General features: G+C 45.7%; 3 long non-coding RNA genes and 3 pseudogenes across 3 annotated transcripts; 3 read left to right on the plus strand and 3 right to left on the minus strand.

The window, feature by feature from the left end:
• Positions 1-3,027: 3,027 nt before the first annotated feature.
• LOC121562760 lies at positions 3,028-3,538 on the minus strand. Its single transcript, XR_006658848.1, has 3 exons — positions 3,473-3,538; positions 3,260-3,332; positions 3,028-3,073 (listed from the first exon to the last, which is right to left on the minus strand). It is a non-coding gene; the product is annotated as an uncharacterized LOC121562760 (long non-coding RNA).
• A 2,274-nt stretch (positions 3,539-5,812) lies between these two features.
• LOC123485068 lies at positions 5,813-7,053 on the minus strand. Its single transcript, XR_006658850.1, has 3 exons — positions 6,977-7,053; positions 6,017-6,234; positions 5,813-5,911 (listed from the first exon to the last, which is right to left on the minus strand). It is a non-coding gene; the product is annotated as an uncharacterized LOC123485068 (long non-coding RNA).
• A 2,108-nt stretch (positions 7,054-9,161) lies between these two features.
• Positions 9,162-16,513, minus strand: LOC123485069. The gene is made up of 4 exons (XR_006658851.1): positions 16,103-16,513; positions 9,633-9,732; positions 9,419-9,491; positions 9,162-9,232 (listed from the first exon to the last, which is right to left on the minus strand). It is a non-coding gene; the product is annotated as an uncharacterized LOC123485069 (long non-coding RNA).
• Positions 16,514-23,354: 6,841 nt separating this feature from the next.
• On the plus strand, positions 23,355-23,472 carry LOC121562763 (annotated as a pseudogene).
• A 556-nt stretch (positions 23,473-24,028) lies between these two features.
• On the plus strand, positions 24,029-24,147 carry LOC121562764 (annotated as a pseudogene).
• A 270-nt stretch (positions 24,148-24,417) lies between these two features.
• Positions 24,418-24,536, plus strand: LOC121562765 (annotated as a pseudogene).
• Positions 24,537-27,255: the final 2,719 nt, after the last annotated feature.

The following is a 27,255-nucleotide window of genomic DNA, read 5'->3' on the forward strand; positions in this document are numbered from 1 at the left end:
ACAGAACAATCACTAGCTGACAGGTAGGAACGTCTTGCTCTGATACTCTGTTACAACCCAATCTTAACCTCCAAGCAGTCACAGGGATTACTGGAAGGTTCCTCAAGGATGCTGCGATCACATTTTGTTGTTGTTTCAAAATCAACAAATCCCGGCATATTATGTGAGGGCTTGCAAATTTGCCAATCGTCGCATTATTTCAATGTAAATGTATTTCGCATAAAACAGTCAAATCATCGCAATATTATCGCATAGAACTGGAACCATTAACATATTACAAAAAGAGGGCTCGCAATTTCAACCAATCAACGCACATTTACTGCATAATAAGGTTCAATCAAGCCACACGTCAACAAATGTTTCCTTGTCAGCTCATTTTCGCAAGAATTGCCGCAGCAAAATCTAGCATATTTGTGCAAATTCACAAAAATCCCTACGATATCCTGGAGAGATTGACTGGATTACGAAAATGTATACACTCACTACTGTAAATCGCTCTGGATAAGAGTGTCTGCTAATTGACGAAAATGTAAATTGAAAATAGAGCTAAACCTGTTTTATGTAGAAAATGCATGAAAGTATTTCAGCCATACACTCACATGAGCCATACATACACATTTTGGTCTGTCACAACTTATTCCCACGCTATTACAATGGCAATGTCTTTACTTATTACATAAGGCTTAAATGACCTCTTCTCTTGGAATAGAAATCCACAGGTGGAAGTACACACTCCACCATCCCATTTCCACAGTGGTGCCAACATGGGGATGATGGGAGGTGGTTGTGGATGATTGTTTCCATTCTCCACAGGGAGTCGCTGGCTGTGGGGAGGATCCCCTCCCTCTGTGCAGGAACACTGGCCTTTGGGAAGATCCACTCCCTGTGAGCAGGGACGCTGGCTGTTGGGAAGATTCCCTCCCTTTGCGCAGTGACACTGGCCATCAGTAGGATCAACTCCCTCTGTGCAGTGATGATGACTGCTGGGAGAATCCCTTCCCTCTGTGCAGGGACACTGGTTGATTGGAGGATCCATCCCTCTGTGCAGGGATGAGGCCTGATGCTCGGAGGATCTCCTCCTCTGTGCCGTGATGATGGCTGCTGGGAGAATCCCTTCCCTCTGTGCAGGGACACTGGTTGTTTGGAGGATCCCATCCCTCTGTGCAGGGATGAGGCCTGATGCTCGGAGGACCTCCCTCCCTCTGCGCAGCAAAGTTGGCTTTTGGGAGGATCCCCCCCTGCCCAGCGATGTTGGATGTTTCCCCACTCGTGTACAGCAACGTCGGCTGCTGGGATGATCTGCAGGTATAATATAGAACACATAGTAATTCCCCAAAATATCAACCACTTGCAATCTATAACATCATTGTCACATACACTGAGTGTGGAAAACATTAAGAACACCTGCTCTTTCCATGACATAGACTGACCAGGTGAAAGCTATAATCTCTTATTGATGTCACTTGCCTAAATCCACTTCTCAGTGTAGATGAAGGGGAGGAGTGAGGTTAAAGAATAATTTTTAAGCCTTGAGACAATTGAGACATGGATTGTGTATGTGTGCCATTCAGACGGTGAATGGGCAAGACAACATTTTTAAGAACCTTTGAATGGGGTATGGTAGTAGGTGCCAGGCGCACCGGTTTGTGTCAAGAACTGCAACGCTACTGGGTTTTTCAGCGCTGAACAGTTTTCCGTGTGTATCAAGATTGGTCCACCACCCAACTCAATATTAGGAAGCTGTTCTTAATGTTTTGTACACTCATTGTAGATCAATCCCAAACATGTACATTCATTTGTACGTGTACTGATACTGTAAATACACAAATTACATTAATGTTATCTACAATATATTATAATACCGTAAGCCTCTTTGCTGCGGGGATCTCCTTCTACAATTTTGAGTGGATGTTCTTCATTTTAGGCATATTCCGCTGTGTTTTGTATTTTTGTTTATTTAAAAAATATGTGTTTGGAATGGCACTCTTAACTACAGGAGATGATGCTGTCATAAAGCATTTGATGTAAGTATGTAGGACAATTACCCATAATGCTCACCTAACTGAACATTTAAAATTACCATGGCAATTATTGACGCATTCACGTACTATCGGAAACTTGGAACCTCAGAGTTAAAATGAATATAGTTATTTGCGTAGAGCTTCCTATTGGTTGATTCTGATAATTCACACGTGGGAAACTTGGGATCAGAAATGTCAGAGTTTCTAGTTCCGACTTGCACTTGAACGCGGCATATGGTGAGGGGCCTTCTATGATGTAGGGCAGGTCAGCAACCACATTATTTTACTGTGCCCAGTCGCATACAGACTTTTATGGTCCCACACGTTGCCACCAATGGATTCAAAATGAGTAGCCTAACAATTATTTACATGGCCCCAGTTACATTTGCAACCAAATTATTTTTCTGAGAGAAATCAATAATAGTTGCACACAAAGGGTAACAGTGAGCAATTCACAGTGAGCAGTGAGCAAAATAACCATAGATGGGAAGTTGACAATAGCTTATTAGTAGCATAAATAAATTGTATTTCTATGGTTGCAGTCCTCAAAGATTGAATTGCATTGAACTGAATTAATCAGATCCAATGATTTACCGCCCGTAGGGGTGGGGGTACCGCTAGTCATCATTATTATAATCACCATCTCAATCATTATCACCATACCATCATAGACTTATTCTTCTATATCTGAGACTCATCTGGCACTACCTTAGATATGGCAGTCTGCAACTCAATACACTGCCCCTGCATGGTGTTCAGTTCCCCTGCATGTGGTTAATCGACTGCTTAACATCGTTCAGCAGGATCTGAATCCTATAGGAAATCAGGTGGTTCAACATACTGAGGTGATGAGAGGGCTTCAGACAATGCCCATTGGACCATCTTTAGGATTCTTTTCTCACTTAACACCAATCTTATTAGGAATGTACCTTTGTGCAGAAGATGTTACTATAGTGTTATTTAGAAGAAAAAATGTGTACTTTGTCAGGTGCCGAAGGGATGATCGGGGATGTCTCCCTGCTCCAGTGAGCTCTGTTGGCAGGTCTTGTTCACTGTTGGAGGAACGTGAGCCAAATTAGAGGAAAAATATCTATAGTTGTTCAGCAATGAAACATTCATGGCATATGGGGGATTGTTCTTCCCTGGGAAAAGAATAACAACAGCTGGGGTTTACTTTCAAACTTTTAGATAAAGTGATACGATACAATCTTTAAACCCATCAGAAGTGTAGTGCTTACCTCCATGAAAACATTTATTTTGGGCAACATTGTCCCAATTTTGACCACTAGTTCCAACTTGTGATGCGCAGATCTTGATGAAACGGTCAAGTCAACATTTTGTTAGACATTTCAGAGATAACATGAACAATTGTACATGAGACAGTGCTTCCAGATATTGCAATCCCAGTTGGTCCTTCTGAGGTATGTAAAATCTGGTGTGTGAGTACTCACATGAAAGGTATCCATGATTCTAGATTAAGCCAATCCTCTATGTGATAACCATCCGATGGGTCAGCAATGGAATGATTGCAGGCTACTTTATGTATTGGGCCTTTATGAATCATTGAAATACAAGTAATATTGTGAATTTGTAATGCACAACTGCCATGGTAATATGGAATATTCCATCAATGAGCGTTCCAGTGGCCATGCTGTTTTTGGACTATGAGACCCTGGGCTATATACTATGATGAGCAAATAACATGCATAGATTTTGCATTACCCATTGAACGAGTCAGTGTCAACTGATTATTCGCAAAAATAGCAACTTTATATTCCTTCCTGGACACTGACTCGTGCAATGCGTAATGCATAATCTATGCTTGTTATTGTCTCATCATAGTATATAGCCGAGGGTCTCATAGTCCAAAAACAGCATTGGCTATTGGAATGCTCATTCAAAACAACTAACTTTTTATGATTAATCACTTGACTTGAGTATTTTGAGTTCCGGAACTAAAACATTAAAAGTAGGCTATATCTTGACGCATATGCTTACCTTGGACAAGCGTATCCAAAAGGCCTATCCAGTCGTGCGTGAAGATACCGTTAGGCAGATAAAACCGCAGGACCTTTTGAGAAACGCTCGGTATTGTGAATCTGTCACACTGACGTAAAAGCACATTCAAAATGTATAACTCACATAGTTGAATGTCCTGCAAGCCAATCAGAATCGAGTTTAAAACAATAACGTGGGTTCCGTGGAACGTCACAAACATATTAGGACACTAGCGTCACAGATTACAGTCAGTGAACATGGGTTTAATAGAATAACTTTGTTTTTCCCCAGAGGAAACTTCAGGGAAATCTTATTTGGCTATATGTATATGCACATCGTATTGAATTGAGATTACATTTACTGCAACACTGAAACTATGTAGCATAATCCTATGAGGATCATATGTCAAATGTCAGAATCATGGCACATGAAAACATAATGAAACTGACTGTAACAGTTGTTAAAGTACTTTGTGAATTTCACAATCTTCATATATTAATATAGCATGTTGATTTGTTATTATGCATTCCTGCATCCTGGGAAAAGGAGAGTGTGTACTTACGTTTTGCCCTGCGTGCTCAAATAATGTTGATGCACTATGAGAGGTAGGCACGCTTTTTCTGTCCTCTTTAGAAAAGTTTGATTCCTTCAAGCACAAAGTCATACACACAGTGTTTTGTTCATGAATAATGTTGTATATTTAGAGTTTACTCATGAGTGGATGGTATTGTTAAGATGCAATTGTAATTTTTAGGATGATATTAACATGGTTACTAGCTAGCTAAGGTATTGTATGTGTGAACATGGCTAGCTCCTCGACTGATCCCAGTCCTTTGTATTGTGCGTCTATGTTGTAGAAAGAGGCGACAATGGGCAGAATATATTTGTGCTCTACAAATGTTTTGTCTTTTCTTTTGGATGCAGAGATAATTCTGATTCATTAAAACAGCCTGATCTCCGAAGTCCACGTCTATAGTCCCAATCAATCACACACAACGCAGAGATACAGCCGTGCAGTACAGTGCCGGTTATGGGGCCTTCTAGACCCGGATTCATCGTTGATCGACGTCAACTCAATCACCGGCGGCGCTTGCTGCTCTAGAGACTCTGTTTACATCATTAAGGTACTCCTGCCGCCTTGGGGCGAAAAAGCGAATCTGCAGTCTATATTCTCTCCTGTTTATTTCTTTTCTGAAAACGATGTATTGAGAGTGCTGTTTATGGTTAACTAATATAGAAGTGTGTTCATCAACAGACATTTTAACATAACATTAGTGGTTTAGTGACATGGCATCTTATAATAGTGATGATGAACCCAAATTCACTGCTGGGATGGGGAGGTTTTTCTCATACCCTGATCAAACACCTGTAAAGCGTGTAGGTGCAGTAGGTTCCCCCCATGTTTTGCTCCACTAAAAATACTGATGAAAGCCCTTCATCTAGTGTTAATCAAAAATGCCCCTGTAGATGGTTTAGCTGAGCTGGTCACTCAGCTAGCCCAGGAAATAGGGAGCTCCATTAGGGAGGAAATACAGAGTGGCAGGTCCAGCACTCATGAGCCACCAGTAAGTACAGAAAAGATAAGTGATCATCACTCAGAGTCAGCAGGATATGTAGACCTCAGTAAAATGAAGTTCATCATGCAATCAGATGTAAAGGAACCTCCTACATATAGAGGAGATGGTACAGACAAATGCTCCATTCATGAATGGGAGGAGTTGAAGTTCAAAGTATATTCTCACATCAACACATTTTCTAAATTGTTAGTAACATTAGCACAGTTGAAATACAATGGTCTTTCACTGCTTTTTATTGAATGTAATTTAAGTGTATACCTCAGCCTTGGGCTCAGTTTTGTCAACCCATCTGTGCAGAGTTGGATCCCAGACAATCTGAGGAAGAAGATATTAGCAATGTGAAGCAAGCCAAAAATGAAAAAAGAATAATCCACCCAATTGTCTCTACATAGAATATACTGTAAATAACAGGTTCCTTACAGATCTGTCTTTGTCCTCAGGTAGATGAACCTCCTTCTTATTAACTTTTCCACTCCCAAAGACCCAGCTGAGCCAGCTTCCACTGTTCTTGTGAACAGCAGGGGTCTCGGGCTCAGCCACCGGCCGGCTGCCAGTCTGGCACTGAGGGTTGGCCTCGGAGTGTTCTGGCTTGGTGATGGACATCATAGCAGGATGCTCAACATATCTAAGCCGGACATCTGTAATAAGTGGGAGAAGTCAGGCGACTCTGCTCATGTCACCATACAGAACAATCACTAGCTGACAGGTAGGAACGTCTTGCTCTGATACTCTGTTACAACCCAATCTTAACCTCCAAGCAGTCACAGGGATTACTGGAAGGTTCCTCAAGGATGCTGCGATCACATTTTTGTTGTTGTTTCAAAATCAACAAATCCCGGCATATTATGTGAGGGCTTGCAAATTTGCCAATCGCCGCATTATTTCAATGTAAATGTATTTCGGCATAAAACAGTCAAATCATCGCAATATTATCGCATAGAACTGACCCATTAACATATTACAAAAAGAGGGCTCGCAATTTCAACCAATCACTGCACATTTACTGCATAATAAGGTTCAATCAAGCCACACGTCAACAAATGTTTCCCTTGTCAGCACATTTTCGCAAGAATTGCCGCAGCAAAATCTAGCATATTTGCCTGCAAATTTCACCAAAATCCCTGCGATATCCTGGAGAGATTGACTGGATTACGAAAATGTATACACTCACTACTGTAAATCGCTCTGGATAAGAGTGTCTGCTAAATGACGAAAATGTAAATAGAAAATAGAGCTAAACCTGTTTTATGTAGAAAATGCATGAAAGTATTTCAGCCATACACTCACATGAGCCATACATACACATTTGGTCTGTCACAACTTATTCCCACGCTATTACAATGGCAATGTCTTTACTTATTAGATAAGGCTTAAAATGACCTCTTCTCTTGGAATAGAAATCCACAGGTGGAGTACACACTCCACCATCCCATTTCCACAGTGGTGCCAACATGGGGGATGATGGGAGGTGGTTGTGGATGATTGTTTCCATTCTCCACAGGGACGCTGGCTGTGGGGAGGATCCCCTCCCTCTGTGCAGGAACACTGGCCTTTGGGAAGATCCACTCCCTGTGAGCAGGGACGCTGGCTGTTGGGAAGATTCCCTCCTTTGCGCAGTGACACTGGCCATCAGGAGGATCAACTCCCTCTGTGCAGTGATGATGACTGCTGGGAGAATCCCTTCCTCTGTGCAGGGACACTGGTTGATTGGAGGATCCCATCCCCTCTGTGCAGGGATGAGGCCTGATGCTCGGAGGACCTCCTCCCTCTGCGCAGCAAAGTTGGCTTTTGGGAGGATCCCTCCCCTGCCCAGCGATGTTGGATGTTTCCCCCCACTCTGTACAGCAACGTCGGCTGCTGGGATGATCTGCAGGTATAATATAGAACACATAGTAATTCCCTAAAAATATCAACCACTTGCAATCTATAACATCATTGTCACATACACTGAGTGTGGAAAACATTAAGAACACCTGCTCTTTCCATGACATAGACTGACCAGGTGAAAGCTATAATCTCTTATTGATGTCACTTGTTAAATCCACTTCTCAGTGTAGATGAAGGGGAGGAGTGAGGTTAAAGAAGAATTTTTAAGCCTTGAGACAATTGAGACATGGATTGTGTATGTGTGCCATTCAGACGGTGAATGGGCAAGACAACATTTTTAAGAACCTTTGAATGGGGTATGGTAGTAGGTGCCAGGCGCACCGGTTTGTGTCAAGAACTGCAACGCTACTGGGTTTTTCATGCTGAACAGTTTTCCGTGTGTATCAAGATTGGTCCACCACCCAACTCAATATTAGGAAGCTGTTCTTAATGTTTTGTACACTCATTGTAGATCAATCCCAAACATGTACATTCATTTGTACGTGTACTGATACTGTAAATACACAAATTACATTAATGTTATCTACAATATATTATAATACCGTAAGCCTCTTTGCTGCGGGGGATCTCCTTCTACAATTTTGAGTGGATGTTCTTCATTTTAGGCATATTCCGCTGTGTTTTGTATTTTTGTTTATTTAAAAAAATATGTCTTTGGAATGGCACTCTTAACTACAGGAGATGATGCTGTCATAAAGCATTTGATGTAAGTATGTAGGACAATTACCCATAATGCTCACTAACTGAACATTAAAAATTACCATGGCAATTATTGACGCATTCACGTACTATCGAAACTTGGAACCTCAGAGTTAAAATGAATATAAGTTATTTGCGTAGAGCTTCCTATTGGTTGATTCTGATACTTCACACGTGGGAAACTTGGGATCAGAAATGTCAGAGTTTCCTAGTTCCGACTTGCACTTGAATGCGGCATATGGTGAGGGGCCTTCATGATGTAGGGCAGGTCAGCAACCAAATTGTTTTACTGTGCCCAGTCGCACACAGACTTTTATGGTCCCACACGTTGCCACCAATGGATTCAAAATGAGTAGCCTAACAATTATTTACATGGCCCCAGTTACATTTGCAACCAAATAATTTTTCTGAGAGAAATCAATAATAGTTGCACACAAAGGGTAACAGTGAGCAATTCACAGTGAGCAGTGAGCAAAATAACCATAGATGGGAAGTTGACAATAGCTTATTAGTAGCATAAATAAATTGTATTTCTATGGTTGCAGTCCTCAAAGATTGAATTGCATTGAACTGAATTAATCAGATCCAATGATTTACCGCCCGTAGGGTGGGGTACCGCTAGTCATCATTATTATAATCACCATCTCAATCATTATCACCATACCATCATAGACTTATTCTTCTGTATCTGAGACTCATCTGGCACAACCTTAGATATGGCAGTCTGCAACTCAATACACTGCCCCTGCATGGTGTTCAGCTTCCCCTGAATGTGGTTAATCGACTGCTTAACATCGTTCAGCAGGATCTGAATCCTATAGGAAATCAGGTGGTTCAACATACTGAGGTGATGAGAGGCTTCAGACAATGCCCATTGGACCATCTTTAGGATTCTTTCTCACTTAACACCAATCTTATTAGGAATGTACCTTTGTGCAGAAGATGTTACTATAGTGTTATTTAGAAGAAAAAAGTGTACTTTGTCAGGTGCCGAAGGGATGACGGGGATTTCTCCCTGCTCCAGTGAGCTCTGTTGGCAGGTCTTGTTCACTGTTGGAGGAACGTGAGCCAAATTAGAGGAAAAATATCTATAGTTGTTCAGCAATGAAACATTCATGGCATATGGGGGATTGTTCTTCCCTGGGAAAAGAATAACAACAGCTGGGGTTTACTTTCAAACTTTTAGATAAAGTGATACGATACAATCTTTAAACCCATCAGAAGTGTAGTGCTTACCTCCATGAAAACATTTATTTTGGGCAACATTGTCCCAATTTTGACCACTAGTTCCAACTTGTGATGCGCAGATCTTGATGAAACGGTCAAGTCAACATTTTGTTAGACATTTCAGAGATAACATGAACAATTGTACATGAGACAGTGCTTCCAGATATTGCAATCCCAGTTGGTCCTTCTGAGGTATGTAAAAATCTGGTGTGTGAGTACTCACATGAAAGGTATCCATGATTCTAGATTAAGCCAATCCTCTATGTGATAACCATCCGATGGGTCAGCAATGGAATGATTGCAGGCTACTTTATGTCTTGGGCCTTTATGAATCATTGAAATACAAGTAATATTGTGAATTTGTAATGCATAACTGCCATGGTAATATGTCACGGTTCAGACAGACGACAAGAGGACCACAATTGCGTCACACCAGAAAGTTTATTAAAACTTAAGGGAAAAGGGAAGTAGGGAGTGAGTGAAGGCTCCAGGGGTTATCCCGTCCAATGTGCTGGGTCTGTGCCCCCCAGTGGCAGCGATGCGTCCGATGACGCCGGTGGTTGGTGGTCCAGAAGTCCTGGGGGGAGGAAACACAGACACAACGGGGCGGATGAAACAAGGCAGAAGTACAGTTCAAGGGAAATCCAAATACGTTGTAGCAAGGCAGAAGGCTGGTCAGAGTTACCGGGGTCGAAGAGTAGTCAGGAGTCGTAATGGCAGAAAGCAGGTCTGGTTTTCCTGGGGCAGAAGAGTATCCAAGAATCAGGCAGGTCCGGGGTCACAAAACAAGGGTGAGCCAGAAGCGCGAGCACACAGGTTCCGGGTGTGAGCTTTGCAGACGATCTGACAAAGGAGAGCTGCAAGACAGGACTTTAAATACTGGGAGAGGTTAGTGGGTAATGCAGCGCAGCTGGCAGAGTAATTAGAGCCGAGCAGAGCAGGGACAGGTGGAGCTAGTTAGGCTGAGTAGAGAGAGAGAGAGATGAGCAGAGTGGAAGATAGTGGAAACACATTAAGGTGGTAACCCGGTGGAGTGAGAGGGCTCATGACAGAACCCCCCAAGGGGGACGGCCCAGAAGTCCCAAGAGCAACACCACGCCGGGCGGGAGGAGGGGAGCCGGAGGAGGGCTAGAACTCCTCCGAACGGTCCGAGCGAACGCCCTCATCCTCGGAGGAAGCCGGAGGGCCGTGGTCGGGAGATGGGACAGGTCCCGAGACAGGATCAGGCACAGGACAGGAAGCCGAGCGGGCAGGACGGTTAGGGATCCCTCTGGGGCGGCCCCTACGGATTGCAGGTTGATCAGGATGCCGTTGGTGGAAGGCGGTGATGAGAGTCCTATCCACAATCCGACTAGCTGGCACCCAGGTCCTTTCCTCAGGTCCATAGCCCTCCCAGTCAATGAGGTACTGGAGACCCCTACCCCTCCGTCTGGACCGAAGCAGGCGGCGGACGGTGTAAACCAGACCACCATCGACGAGCTGTGGAGGAGGAGGACAAGGCGCAGCAGGGACCAGCGGACTCTCATGAATGGGCTTAATCTTAGACACATGGAAAGTGGGGTGCACCCTCATGGAATTAGGCAGTTGGAGCCGGACAGCAGTTGGGCTAATCACTCTTATGATAGGGAATGGGCCAATGAACCGAGGTGCCAACTTCTGCGACTCCACCCTGAGTGGCAGGTTCCTTGACGACAACCACACCCTTTGACCAACATGGTAGGTGGGAGCAGGGATTCTCCGACGGTTGGCCCCGGTAGTGTAGCTGGCAACGGATCTGAGAAGTGTGGCTCGGGCCTGTGACCAGGTGCGCGACATCGACGGGCAAACGCAAGTGCAGATGGGCAAGTAACCTCCCCTTCCTGACTGGCAAATAGAGGAGGCTGGTATCCATAAACACATTGGAAAGGGGACATACCGATGGCAGAGCAGGTCAGAGAATTGTGTGCGTACTCCACCCATGTCAATTGCTGCGACCAGGAGTGGGGGGTTGCGTGAAGTCATGCATCGCAGTGCCTTCTCGAGCTCCTGATTTGCCCGCTCTGACTGCCCATTGGATTGGGGATGGAATCCGAAGTCAGACTGACTGTGGCTCCCAGCAGGTGACAGAACTCCCCTTCCAAAAAGCGGAGGAGAATTGTGACCACGGTCAGAAACTACATCCTTTGGCAGTCCGTGGATCCGGAAGACGTGTTCCAGGACCACCTGGGCGGTCTCCTTGGCGGTTGGGAGCTTGGGGAGGGGAATGAAGTGTGCCATCTTGCTGAATCGGGTCAACTATGGTGAGAATGACGGTCTTGCCCCCTCGAGGGGGCAGCCCCGTGACAAAGTCAAGGGCGATGTGAGACCAGGGACGTCTGGGCACAGGCAGGGGCTGCAGCAATCCGGCTGGGGGGCTGGCAGGACGACTTGTGTTGGTTGCAGATGGGGCAGGCTTGGACGCAATTCCCGTACATCCTTTCTCAGAGCGGGCCACCAGAACCTCTGGGCGAGCAGGTTGTAAGTGCGGGTGGAGCCAGGGTGACAAGCTAGGCGGGAGTCATGTCCCCACTGAACGACCTGGGACCTTAGGGTTTTCGGGGACAAAAAGGCGGTCAGCTGGGCAAGTGCTGGGACCGGGCTGGTTACGGAGAGCTTCCAGCACCTGTTCCTCAACAGCCCAGGTCAGAGCTGCTACGATGCAGGGACTTGGCAGAATCGACACAGGATCCTTGGAGGGGTTGTCATCCTTCTGGAATTGACGGGAGAGGGCGTCTGGCTTGGTGTTGCGTGATCCAGGCCGGTATGACAGAGTGAAATTAAACCTGGTGAAGAACAGGGCCCAGCGGGACTGCCTGGAGTTCAACCGTTGGCCGTGCGGATGTACTCCAAGTTCTTATGATCGGTCCAAACGAGAAATGGAATGGTGGACCCCTCAGCCAGTGACGCCACTCCTCCAAGGCAAGCTTCACAGCCAGCAGCTCTCGGTTCCCTATGTCGTAATTGCACTCAGAGGGGGACAACCGACGTGAGAAAAGGCACAGGGATGGAGCTTCCTATCCTCCGCAGCCCACTGAGAAATCACAGCACCAACTCCCACATCCGAGGCGTCCACCTCCACAATGAATTGCCGGTCCACGTCAGGCATCTGGAGGATGGGAGGCGGAGGTGAACCTTACCTTGAGGGTACTGAAGGCCTTGTCGGCTGCTGGGGTCCAGGTGAAGGGTTGCTTGGTGCTGGTTAGAGCAGTGAGAGGGGCAGCAACGGTACTGTAGTTCCGGATAAACTTTCTATAGAAGTTAGCAAACCCCAGAAACTGTTGCAGCTTCTTTCTGTTCTCCGGAACTTGGCCATGAAGTGACTGCTGATACTTTGGCAGGATCCATTTGGATACTTCCCTCTGCCACTATGTACCCCAGGAAGGCCACTGTCTTGACGTGAAACTCACATTTCTCTGCCTTGGCGTAGAGGGAATTCTCCAGAAGACGATGAAGGACTTGCTGGACATGGCGGGTGTGTTCAGACAGGTTTCTGGAGTAGATTAAGATGTCATCCAGGTAAACGAAGACAAACTTGTTTAACATGTCCCGCAGTACATCATTCACTAGAGCCTGGAACACAGCAGGAGCATTGGTGAGGCCAAAAGGCATAACCAGATACTCGTAGTGGCCTGTTGGTGTATTGAATGCGGTCTTCCATTCATCTCCCTCCCGGGATCCGCACTAGGTGGTAAGCGTTTCTGAGATCCAACTTGGCAAAACAGTGGCTCCCTGGAGCAACTCAAAAGCAGAGGTGAGCAGAGGGGAGAGGGTAACGGTTTTTCACTGTGATGTCGTTGAGTCCCCTGTAGTCGATGCAGGGCGAAGAGATCCGTCCCTCTTCCCCACAAAGAAGAAGCCAGCACCAGCCGGAGATGAAGATGAACGGATCAATCCTGTGGACAGAGAGTCATTGATGTAGTCCTCCATGGACCTTCTTTCAGGAGCAGACAACGAATAAAAGACGGCCCCTTGGAGGGGCTGTTCCAGGGAGGAGGTCGATGGCACAGTCGTGACGGTCGGTGAGGGGGCAGAGATGTGGCTCTTGCTTTGTTAAACACTTCTCTGAGACCATGGTAGCATTCTGGGACATGGGAGAGGTCAGGAGCGGAGTTAGTAGGTACTGGCCGAGGGGGTAGTGCGGCAGCAAGCAGGCAGGTTCGGTGGCAGTCCTCTCCCCACTCCCTGATCACCCCGGTCACCCAGTCGAGCTGAGGTTGTGCCGGCGGAGCCATGGGTAACCCAGGATGAGGGGTTGGCCTGGAGAGGGGAGCAGGTGAAACTGGATAGTTTCTTGATGGTTTCCGGACAGACCCATCAAGACCGGGGCCGTGACATGAGTGACCGATCCGAGTAAGTGTCCGTCCAGTGCCCGGGCAGGAATAGGAGGTGTCAAACGGAGGTTCTCCAGTCCCAGTTGGCGTGCCAGCTTGATGTCCATTATGTTGGCTTCGGGCGCCAGAATCCACCAGAGCAGCCAGGGTGTGAGTTGAGTCAGAGAGGCGGAGGTGAACTTGCAGCAAGGGTTTGCGGTCGGAGGACTGGATGGTCATTGAGCTCAACCGGACTCCCCTATGCCCGGTGAGCTTCGGCTTTTAAAGGGCAGGTTACCACACGATGTCCATCACCTCCACAATAGAGGCAGAGGTTTGAGGTGAAGCGGCGCTGGCGCTCTGCAGGAGTGAGAGAGGCTCGCCCAATCTCCATAGGCTCAGACTGATCAAGCTGACTTGGGTGAGTGGCAGTAGCTGACAGGAGCCCAGTCGGATCTCTCCGAATGCCGGTAGTTGGTGGACCTTGGCGCCCCCTCTCACGACGACGGGTCGTATCCTTCTGTCGATCCGGACAGTCAGTGCGATGGCTTCATCAAGAGTGGAAGGCAGTTCATGGGGAGACCAACTCGGCCCTGATATAGTCAGCCAAGCTATGGAAGAACGTCCACCAACGATGGTGTGTTCCAAGAACTTCGTCTTGCCAGGGTTCGGAAGTCGATGGAATGGTCTGCGACTGTACGTCTGCCTTGTCGAATACTGAACAGTTCACGAGACGCCTCTGCGGTTGGTGAATCCAGGTCAAACACCTTCAGCATCTCCTCAGCAAACAGGTCGAAGGTTGCACATGCGGGGTTTGACGTTCGAACTCTGCTGTTCCCCAGAGTCGAGCTCGGCCCGTCAGGTGAGTGATGGCATACCCGACCTAGCCCCTCCGTGGCGAAGGTCCTTGGCTGCAAGGAGAACTGAAGTCGGCAGCTAGTCAGGAATGGCCGGACCTGGGTAGAATCGCCGTTGAACCGCTCGGGTTTCAATCTTGGGTTCCGGGGCAGCGGCTGCAATGACCGGGGCAGGTAACTCGGAGGCAGGGCTGGTGGGCAGACTGGCTGGGGTAAGGTTGGTGAGGAGTTGGATGATCCTGGCGAGTTGTTGTTGCTGCTGCTGGGACTGCTGCTGGTGCTGCTGGAACTGCTGATGCTGTTGGTGGCCGACCTGAAGCAGAGAGGTGATGTCGCCGCTCATGCGGCCTAGCTCTCTCTCAGTGTGTTCCAGGCGTAGCATGTGGTGGGTTGCTCAGGTTCTTCGGTTTCCATGTCGGGGGAAGTGTGCGCTGAGTCCATGATGGTCAGATCGTACTGTCACGGTTCAGACAGACGACAAGAGGACCACAATTGCGTCACACCAGAAAGTTTATTAAAACTTAAGGGAAAAGGGAAGTAGGGAGTGAGTGAAGGCTCCAGGGGTTATCCCGTCCAATGTGCTGGGTCTGTGCCCCCCAGTGGCAGCGATCGTCCGATGACGCCGGTGGTTGGTGGTCCAGAAGTCCCTGGGGGAGGGAAACACAGACACAACGGGGCGGATGAAACAAGGCAGAAGTACAGTTCAAGGGAAATCCAAATACGTTGTAGCAAGGCAGAAGGCTGGTCAGAGTTACCGGGTCGAAGAGTAGTCAGGAGTCGTAATGGCAGAAAGCAGGTCTGGTTTTCCTGGGGCAGAAGAGTATCCAAGAATCAGGCAGGTCCGGGGTCACAAAACAAGGGTGAGCCAGAAGCGCGAGCACACAGGTTCGGGGTGTGAGCTTTGCAGACGATCTGACAAAGGGAGAGCTGCAAGACAGGACTTTAAATACTGGGAGAGGTTAGTGGGTAATGCAGCGCAGCTGGCAGAGTAATTAGAGCCGAGCAGAGCAGGGACAGGTGGAGCTAGTTAGGGCTGAGTAGAGAGAGAGAGATGAGCAGAGTGGAAGATAGTGGGGAAACACATTAAGGTGGTAACCCGGTGGAGTGAGAGGGCTCATGACAGTAATATGGAATATTCCATCAATGAGCGTTCCAGTGGCCATGCTGTTTTTGGACTATGAGACCCTGGGCTATATACTATGATGAGCAAATAACATGCATATATTTTGCATTACCCATTGAACGAGTCAGTGTCAACTGATTACTCGCAAAAATAGCAACTTTATATTCCTTCCTGGACACTGACTCGTGCAATGCGTAATGCATAATCTATGCTTGTTATTGTCTCATCATAGTATATAGCCGAGGGTCTCATAGTCCAAAAACAGCATTGGCCATTGGAATGCTCATTCAAAACAACTAACTTTTATGATTAATCACTTGACTTGAGTATTTTGAGTTCGAACTAAAACATTAAAAGTAGGCTATATCTTGACGCATATGCTTACCTTGGACAAGCGTATCCAAAAGGCCTATCCAGTCGTGCGTGAAGATACCGTTAGGCAGATAAAACCGCAGGACCGTTTGAGAAACGCTCGGTATTGTGAATCTGTCACACTGACGTAAAAGCACATTCAAAATGTATAACTCACATAGTTGAATGTCCTGCAAGCCAATCAGAATCGAGTTTAAAACAATAACGTGGGTTCCGTGGAACGTCACAAACATATTAGGACACTAACGTCACAGATTACAGTCAGTGAACATGGGTTAAATAGAATAACTTTGTTTTTCCCCAGAGGAAACTTCAGGGAAATCTTATTTGGCTATATGTATATGCACATCGTATTGAATTGAGATTACATTTACTGCAACACTGAAACTATGTAGCATAATCCTATGAGGATCATATGTCAAATGTCAGAATCATGGCACATGAAAACATAATGAAACTGACTGTGTAACAGTTGTTAAAGTACTTTTGTGAATTTCACAATCTTCATATATTAATATAGCATGTTGATTTGTTATTATGCATTCCTGCATCCTGGGAAAGGAGAGTGTGTACTTTACGTTTTGCCCTGCGTGCTCAAATAATGTTGATGCACTATGAGAGGTAGGCACGCTTTTTCTGTCCTCTTTAGAAAAGTTTGATTCCTTCAAGCACAAAGTCATACACACAGTGTTTTGTTCATGAATAATGTTGTATATTTAGAGTTTACTCATGAGTGGATGGTATTGTTAAGATGCAATTGTAATTTTTAGGATGATATTAACATGGTTACTAGCTAGCTAAGGTATTGTATGTGTGAACATGGCTAGCTCCTCGACTGATCCCAGTCCTTTGTATTGTGCGTCTATGTTGTAGAAAGAGGCGTACAATGGGCAGAACATATTTGTGCTCTACAAATGTTTTGTCTTTTCTTTTGGATGCAGAGATAATTCTGATTCATTAAAACAGCCTGATCTCCGAAGTCCACGTCTATAGTCCCAATCAATCACACACAACGCAGAGATACAGCCGTGCAGTACAGTGCCGGTTATGGGGCCTTCTAGACCCGGATTCATCGTTGATCGACGTCAGCTCAATCACCGCGAGCGCTGCTGCTCTAGAGACTCTGTTTACATCATTAAGGTACTCCTGCCGCCTTGGGGCAAAAGCGAATCTGCAGTCTATATTCTCTCCTGTTTATTTATTTTCTGAAAACGATGTATTGAGAGTGCTGTTTATGGTTAACTAATATAGAAGTGTGTTCATCAACAGACATTTTAACATAACATTAGTGGTTTAGTGACATGGCATCTTATAATGGTGATGATGAACCCAAATTCACTGCTGGGATGGGGAGGTTTTTCTCATACCCTGATCAAACACCTGTAAAGCGTGTAGGTGCAGTAGGTTCCCCCATGTTTTGCTCCACTAAAAATACTGATGAAAGCCCTTCATCTAGTGTTAATCAAAATGCCCCTGTAGATGGTTTAGCTGAGCTGGTCACTCAGCTAGCCCAGGAAATAGGGAGCTCCATTAGGGGAGGAAATACAGAGTGGCAGGTCCAGCACTCATGAGCCACCAGTAAGTACAGAAAAGATAAGTGATCATCACTCAGAGTCAGCAGGATATGTAGACCTCAGTAAAATGAAGTTCATCATGCAATCAGATGTAAAGGAACATCCTACATATAGAGGAGATGGTACAGACAAATGCTCCATTCATGAATGGGAGGAGTTGATGAGAATATACTTGAGGAGGAAGAGATGTCCTGTTGGGGAACAATCGGATGAGATGATTAGTCGATTATCTGGCAAAGCAAGAGACATGGTAAAGATACATTTACGCAATGAGACAACTGTTAATCCTAAAGAGAAGCCAGAGATTGTATTTGACATTCTGAAACAGAATTTCAGCTAATTGGCCTACTCATGCATGCCTTTAGCTGATTTTTACAATACTAAACCTGTACCCGGAGAGGCTGTTATGGAGTATTGGGTTCGATTGAACAAGGCCGTAGATGTTGCTGACGAGGGCCTTAAGAGACAAGGTAAGAAGATTGACAGTTACAACTCAGATGTCGTCATGATGTTTGTAACATACTGCCCGACCCCAAACTGGCAGCAGTATTCCAATACAAGTCTGCTGAGAAATGGACTGCAGTGAAGTACAGGAGAGAATGTATGAACATGAACGCCGCAGAAAGGCCACCATGTGTCATTATACCGCTGTATCCTCAAAGCAAGTAACAGTACATTCCCAGACAACTCTATTTGAAGACGGGGCCAATGCTGGTGCGTGCAGTGACACTTCTCTCACATCAAGCGCCAAACAAGATGGGCAGAGTGCAAGTATCGAGAGGCTCATTCACCTCCTTGAACGTACCTTAGAGAAGAGCATACCACCTGTTATGGTTTCACAGACACAGGCCAGGGCGCCATCTTTCCCCGCCCAGCCCTTCAGGCGTAGGGAATGCAGGGTTTGTGGCTCAACAGATCACTCCACTGTGATGCACTGTAGACATGAGAACCTGTGCTTCTGGTGCTTTTCCCCAGATCATTGGAAATCAAATTGTCCAAAACAGGGGAACGCTATGCCAATCCCGGCGGTGAGAGACACCCAACACAGCAGCAGAGAAACCCACTACAGCAGCAACCGTTAAACTGACACGCCCACAGGTGAAGGGGGGAAATGCGGGTGTTCAACTGTCTACCCCCAGGAAAGAATCTGATGATCTTGAGAAAACATATGAGATGTTGTGCTCTGATGCGAAAGAAGGAGAGAAAATTGTTATGTTAGGTTCACAAGAGGTTGAGGCTTTTTCAGATTTGTTTTACACCTCTGTGTCTGTACATGGGAAAGTGCAGCTTAAGGGCATGCTTGACACTGGGTCTATGGCCTGTACATTGAGTTAACCTACTGAGCAGAGACTTTTGGAAGCAGGTGCCCTTCTCAGCAATATCAGCCTCCTAAAGAGTTAGTGTTAGTGGGTTGTGGGGGGAAGAAGGCCTCACCAAAGTGTTTCTATGGGATTGATGTTAAAGTGCCCACCCTAGTTGTTCCTGGACAGCGTGATGATCTTATCCTGGGATCAAACGTCATTAAGCATCTATTGCATGAGATGAAGGGCACTGACGAATACTGGAATCTAGTCAACAACATGGATGGCCAGACTCACTCACCAGAGGGTGAGCAGTTTCTGCAGATGATGACAAGTGTCACAAGATGGAAGGGACAGCAAGTTGATAGCAAGATTAGGACCGTGAAGCTCACTCAAGCTGTGACTCTTTTTCCCAAGACTGAACACTTAGTTTAGGGTAAACTTCCTAAAAATGTGGCATTGTCTCCAGGCAGCACTGTAATAGTCGAGCCTACCAGGTCAAAGGTCATGCCCAGAAACATACTTGTGGGTAGAGTTATTACGCCCATGTGGGGAGATGGCTTGGTCACTTTAAAGGTAGTAAACTGTCCATCTGGTTGATGACAGACCCTTCCGCCTACCATACAGAAGGGTTCCGCCTGCTCATTACCTGAAGCTGAGGAAGGTATTAACAGATATGGAGGAAGTAGGCCTTATACGCAAGTCGGTTAGGTGAGTATGCCTCCCCTTTAGTCATGGTATGGAAGAAAGACGGGAGTCTGAGGTTATGCACTGACTTCAGGTGGATGAATGCACGAACGGTGAAGGACGCTCATCCCCTTCCTCATCAAGCAGATTGCCTGGCAGCCCTTGGTGGCAGTGCATTTTTTCAGCACCATGGACTTGACCTCAGGATTTTATAACATTCCAGTTCATGAAGAGGACAAGAAGTACACAGCCTTTACCACACCGATGGGACTTTGAGTACAATCGCATGCCACAAGGTCTGTGTAACAGCCCGGCCTCTTTCATGAGAATGATGTTAAGTATATTTGGGGACCTACATTTCTCAAATCTCCTTTGTTACCTAGATGACTTGTTGGTCTTTGCACCCACCGAGGAACTGGCTCTGCAGCGACTTGAAGTTGTGTTTAGCCGTCTAAGTGCCAACAATCTCAAACTAGCACCAAAGAAATGCCACTTCCTACGAAGAACAGTGAAATTCCTCGGACATATCATTAAAGAGGATGGTGTGTCAGTGGATGCTGAGAAGGTGGAGGCCATTGCCAAGATGAGCCAAGCTCAGCTATCTCCCGATTGGCGCAGTGGTCTAAGGCACTGCATTGCAGTGCTAGCTGTGCCACTAGAGATCCTGGTTTGAATCCAGGCTCTGTCGTAGGCCGGCCGCGACCGGGACACCCATGGGGCGGCGCACAATTGGCCCAGCGTCGTCCAGGGTAGGGGAGGGAATGGCCGGCAGGGATGTAGCTCAGTTGGTAGAGCATGGCGTTTGCAACTCCGGGGTTGTGGGTTTGATTCCCACGGGGGGCCAGTATGAAAAAATATATATATAATAATAATGTATGCTCTCACTAACTGTAAGTCGCTCTGGATAAGAGCGTCTGCTAAATGACTAAAATGTAAATGTGTACTCCCTCTGCTCGGAGGCTGAAATCCTTCTTGGGGATGGTATTATATTACCAGCACTTCATTCCTGATTGTTCCTCCATAGCCAAGCCTTTGTTTGCACTCAATGGGGGTCAAAAGAGAAGAGGAAGAGATGGGAGGAAGAAGGGCAACAGTGGGATTGGACTGAAGAGTGTGTCATTGCATTCCAGAAGCTGAAGGATGCTCTTCTGAATTGTGTCGTGCTGGCTCACCCTGATTTTGAGAGGCCGTACATTCTCTTCACTAACACTTCTTTGGATGGTCTCGGGGCTGTGCTTTGTCAAGTGCCTGAAGGTGAAGATAAAGCAAGGCCCATAGCATTCGCGAGCAAGACCCTGAGTAAGTCGCAGAGAAGGGATCCGGCACACAGACTTGAATTTCTAGCACTGAAATGGAGCGTGTGTGAGGAATTCAGTCACTGGCTTAAGGGGCACGAGTTCACTGTCTGGACAGATAGTAACCCGTTAACGTACATCATGACAAAACCCAAGCTGGACGCTTGCGAGCAAAGATGGGTTGCCAAGCTTGCGCCCGTACAACTTCGATTGAAGCGTATCCCAAGCAGCAAGAATACAGTAGCAGATGCACTGAGCCGCGACCCCTTCGCAGTGACTGCCGTACGGAGACTTATGAGGGAGTCCTACCTAGCACTTCTGTCTGAGGCTGTTGGGACGCCAAATGATGATGTCCAAGATGCCTTCCGGTGGGCTTCTTATCTCCAAGAGATAACCTCCTTGACCACTGCTGAAGTGAAAGCTATATGTCAGCTCCATATTGACTGGGAATGTTCAACGGAGATGCAAGCAATCCAGCTTGGTTCCAACATCCAACAGCTGCTTTCTCCTGGTATTGACACTTTGCCTGAACTCTCGCATGAGGAACTTCGAGGTCTCCAGCTGCAAGACTCTTTGGTTTCCAAGGTCATCCCTTTCGTCTTCAATAAGAAACGGCCCACCAGACGAGACCGATATGATGTTTCTTCTAAAGTGTTGTTGCTGATGAAGCAGTGGGACCGCTTGATCCTAAGAGAGGGAGTTCTGTATCGTGTCATTAAGGAGAGTCACACAAACCGGAGAAAATTCCAGTATGTCTTACCAGAGGTGTTGCGACTCAAAGCAATGACGGCATTCACGACCTTGCAGGACATCAAGGCCAGGCTAGAACTCTAACCCTGGCAAGACAGAGGTTTCTCTGGCCTGCAATGGAGAGAGACATCAAGGAGTATGTACGCTGCTGCCAGAGATGCGTTCTAGCAAAGACTCCAGAGCCAGCGGCTAGAAGCCCGTTAGAGAGCATCAAAACCTGCTCTCCCGTGGAGTTTGTTTGTTTGGATTTTTGGACAGCGGAAGACAGTAAGAAGAACTCAGTTGACGTTCTGGTGGTGACTGACCACTTCACTAAACTTGCCCGTGCATGGCCATGCAGAAACCAGACAGCCAAGCAAGTAGCTCGTAAACTGTGGGATCATGTCTTCTGTGTCCATGGATTTGCTGCAAGGATCCATTCTGATCAGGGCGCGAATTTCGAGAGCGAGTTAATAGCAGAATTGCTTAAGCTCTCTGGTGTCCAAAAATCAAGAACCACGGCATATCACCCTATGGGGAATGGAGAGACTGAACGCTTCAATAGGACTTTAGGCAGTATGCTCAGGAGTCTACCCCTGAAAACCAAGGAACATTGGCCTGAACAAATCCAGTCATTGACATTCACCTATAATGCCACTGTTCACGAGACCACGGGCTATGCTCCATTCTTTCTCATGTTTGGTAAGGTCCCTCGGCTACCAGTGAATGTGATGTTCCACAATGTCTTGGACGACTCCAGTGTTGTGGATTGAAACAAGTATGTCGAGATGCTGATCACTGGGCTGAAGGAAGCTATGAGTGTTGCCCAAAGGCACACTGACAAGCAACAGAGACGACAAGGTTGGGGAGTACGACAAGGTCGAGAGTGCGACAAGGTCGAGGAATGCAAGGTCGGGGAGTACGACAGGGTCGGGAGTACGACAAGCGGGTTAAAGGCATCAGTTTGTCCATGGGGGATCGTGTCCTCATCACCAACAAGGATGAAAGGGGCCGTCGCAAGTCGGCTGACAAGTGGAATCCCGAGATTTTCACAGAGACTTCAGTCAATCCACTTACTCACACATACAGAATCCAAGGCCGCGATGGCAGAGAGAAGGTGGTTCGTAGAAATCTACTGCTGCAGGTGAACTTCCTGCCATTTGAAATTTATGATTCAGAGTACTTCAATGACAGTGATGCTGCAGGACCTTCGATCAATGTAGATGCAGGAGAGGCCACGCATTCCGGTGATGGACTGGACAGGGAAGACATGGAGGACTCTGGGGGGAGGAAAGTGCATCTTGGATGGCGGAGGATTCAAGCGATTACTCCGAGCTGAGGACATCGGATGCAAAGACAGAACCAGAAGAACCTCGCCTGCCTGAGGAAAATGTCTGGGAAGCACTTCTGAGATCCTGGAGCTGATTCCTTCAAACCCTCCTCTGATCAAGGAGCAACTGCCTTTAATAATATCAGGTATTTTTATTGGACTAAATGCAGTTTGTATGTGCTGCCCTGCCCTGCCCTGATCAATTTAAATAATAGACAGTGCATTTCCCTCAAAATATAGGCAGTACATTCAGCCTTTGTTTTTTGTCGGTTTATTAAGTTGCATGAAATACGAATCACTGATACATTTTGTTCATGTCTTTATATAGTGTACCAAGATTTGTTCCCACGTTTACGGCCATACCAGCCTGAATACACCCGTTCGTCTGATCTCGGGAAGCTAAGCAGGATTGGGCCTGGTTAGTACTTGGATGGGAGACTGCCTGGGAATACCAGGTGCTGTAAGCTTTTTGTTCCACTAGAGAGTGCTCTTGTGTCATGGAGCAACTGCCTTTTATTTATCACCCTAATAATATCATGTATTTTTATTGGACTAAATGCAGTTTGTATGTGCTGCCCTGCCCTGCCCTGCCCTGATCAAATTAAATAATAGACAGTGCGTTTCCCTCCAAAATATATGTGTCAAGGAGCAACTGCCTTTTATTTATCACCCTAATAATATCATGTATTTTTATTGGACTAAATGCAGTTTGTATGTGCTGCCCTGCCCTGCCCTGATCAATTTAAATAATAGACAGTGTGTTTCCCTCAAAATATATGTGTCATGGAGCAACTGCCTTTTATTTATCACCCTAATAATATCCTGTATTTTTATTGGACTAAATGCAGTTTGTATGTGCTGTCCTAACCTGATCTAATTAAATAATAGACAGTGCGTTTCCCTGAAAATATAGGCAGTACATTCAGCCTTTGTTTTTAGTCGGTTCATTAAGTTGCATGGAAATACTAATCGCTGATACATTTTGTTCATGTCTTTATATAGTGTACCAAGATTTGTTCTCAAGTTTACGGCAATACATGCCTGAAAATGCCCGATCTTGTCTGATCTTGGAAGCTAAGCAGAGTCGGGCCTGGATAGTACTTGGATGGGGGACTGCCTGGGAATACCAGGTGCTGTAAGCTTCTTTTTCCACTAGAGAGTACTCTTGTGTCATGGAGCAACTGCCTTTTATTTATCAACCTAATAATATCATGTATTTTTATTGGACTAAATGCAGTTTGTATGTGCTGCCCTGCCCAGATCAAATTAAATAATAGACAATGCGTTTTCCTCAAAATATAGGCAGTACATTCAGCCTGTGTTTTTAGTCGGTTCAATAAGTTGCACAGAAATTCGAATCACTGATACATTTTGTTCATGTCTTCATATAGTGTACCAAGAGTTGTTCTCTCGCTTACGGCCATTCCAGCCTGAATACACCCGATATTGTCTGATCTCGGAAGCTAAGCAGGATTGGGCCTGGTTAGTACTTGGATGGGGGACCACCTTGGAATACCAGGTGCCGTAAATGCTAGTTATGTTCAGCTAGAAAGTACTTGCTTGTGTATGGAAGCTTGAACTTGTGGCTTTAGATATTTATCACCTAATGAAATATGAAGCATGTATTTTGTGTGAAGTATGAATGGACTAAAAATGCAGTTTGATATGTGCTAAGTCTGCGCTGCCTGATCATATTTAAATAATAAGACAGTGCCGTTTCTTCATAAATAGTATGTGTCATGGAGCAACTTCCTTTTATTTATCACCCTAATATCATGTATTTTTATTGGACTAAATGCAGTTTGTATGTGCTGCCCTGCCCTGCCCTGATCAATTTAAATAATAGACAGTGCGTTTCTCTCAAAATATATGTGTCATGGAGCAACTGCCTTTTATTTATCACCCTAATAATATCCTGTATTTTTATTGGACTAAATGCAGTTTGTATGTGCTGCCCTGCCCTGCCCTGATCAAATTAAATAATAGACAGTGCGTTTCCCTCAAAATATATGTGTCATGGAGCAACTGCCTTTTATTTATCACCCTAATAATATCATGTATTTTTATTGGACTAAATGCAGTTTGTATGTGCTGCCCTGCCCTGGTGAAATTAAATAATAGACAGTGCTTGTCCCTCAAAATATATGTCATTTATTATTAGGGTGACACAAGAGATGCTATGTCTGTTCCATGGGGTCTCACTGACAGAGCGATGTCTGTGGAATTACAGTTTTTCTCGATTGCTAAGACACATTTCTTGAAAGCTGCTCTCCTTTTCTCTTAACTGTGAACACAAAACCCAATTTTCAAGCTACATTCACAAAACCTCAGACTCTTCTTGCAAAACCAAACTTTCACCTCAAAACAGTTCAATCTGTGCTCAAAAACTGAACTATGTTGTCAAATCGTGCCCCGAGTCAATCAAAATAAAAACACTACTGAACAGTCACTAAACACTACGTAGAAAATAGAAAACACAATGCTCAGGACATGAAGCTGGAGAAATAAATGTTTATTGTTCACTGTAGGCTAAATGCATGTTGCAAAACAAAAAAAAACTGTGCATTTAGCACTTGTACAAAAAGACAAAACAGAAATCTTGTGCATTTACATGTAGCACTTGTAAAAACAAACAGAAATCTTATGCGTTTGCCACTTGTGTACAGTAAGCCCATGTAAAAAAAAAAAGTAAAAAAATATACAAATAAGTGCATTACTCAGCCACAGCATCATGTCTCCGTACTGGGTCAGGCCACAGGACTTCATCCACATCACAGGCCACATTTTGTCTGGCCAGGCAACGGGGGAAAAAAACCCTGGCATGCCATATCCAGGCTTGGCATGCCTCCACACCTATGTCACCACAGGCAAGTCCCATGGCTTGCAGGAGATTTTACCCTGGTGTAAGGTTGGCGTTCATATACCTTCCACCGCCATGAGGAGAAGAATTCCTCAATGGGGTTTAGGAAATGGGAACACGGTGGAAGGCAAAGATTGATAAAACCTTGGTTCATATTGTACCACTCTCTAACCTGGAGGGCTCTGTGAAAACTCACATTGTCCCAAACAACATCATAGATGGGATGCTCATCCTGCTGCCCTAACAAAGCATCTCGCATGTGATTGAGGAAAATGAGGAGCTGGTGAGTGTTGTAGGGCCCCAGGTTGGCATGATGGTGGACAACCCCATGATTGCTGATGGCAGCACATAATGTGACATTGCCACCACGCTGCCCAGGAACACAAACAATGGCCCGATGGCCAATCACATTACGGCCTCTCCTTCTCCTTTTGGTGAGATTAAACCCAGCTTCATCCATGTAGATGTATTGATGGTGTCTTTCCATTGCATCCAGTTGAAAAACCCTCTGTAGAAATAGATATAGTTTTGTAAGTGATACGGAAAAAGTGATTTAGGCCACTACAGTAAATCACTACTTAGAGTAATCAACATTGAATGTGTCTGGATATGCCAACCTGTACATACTGGAATCTTTGCTCTTTGACTCTGTCTGAGTTGCGATCAAAGGGCACTCTGTATAGCTGTTTCATGCGCAGTCTGTTGCGCTTGAGGACACAATCAACAGTAGAGAGGCTGACACTGTTGATACCCTCAACATTTAAATGGTCCTCAATGATCTTCTGCTGAATTTCGCTCAGTTTAATGGCATTGTTCTCACGGACCATATCAACAATTAGGGTCTCTTGGTGTGGGGAGAACATACCTGTCCTCCCACCCCCATGTGGCAGTCTTTCAATTCTACAAAAAGAGAACATGGAGTTACAAAAAAATATACATGGGAATACTAGGCCTACAAACAGTTAGACCAACCCTCCATTACAATACTACAGTACATTGGTACAGTGATGTACTGAAACATATATTTACTTACAGTATACTGTGGTACAGTATATAGTATGTCATACAGTAATTGCTGTCAACATTTACATACTGTACTATAATGTCAAAAAAGGTAATTACCTGTTCTCTTCTCTAAATCTTCGGATTATGGTGGACACAGTGAATCTACTGATGTTTGGTTGTACCCCCTTTGTCCAGCCTCCCTCATGCTCAGTACCATGGACAAGAACATGGTCAATCACAGTAGCTCTGATTTCATCAGATATTACTGTCCTTTGTCTTCGCTGACCACCTCGACCACCTCGACCTCCTCTCACACGAACTCTTCCTCTCAGATTTCTATCCATTGTAGGGGCCTCACAAACCAGTGCTCTCTGAACTGGCTTAC

The sequence above is a fragment of the Coregonus clupeaformis genome, unplaced genomic scaffold (assembly GCF_020615455.1).
Source record: "Coregonus clupeaformis isolate EN_2021a unplaced genomic scaffold, ASM2061545v1 scaf0558, whole genome shotgun sequence".
NCBI classification, from domain to species: Eukaryota; Metazoa; Chordata; class Actinopteri; order Salmoniformes; family Salmonidae; genus Coregonus; species Coregonus clupeaformis.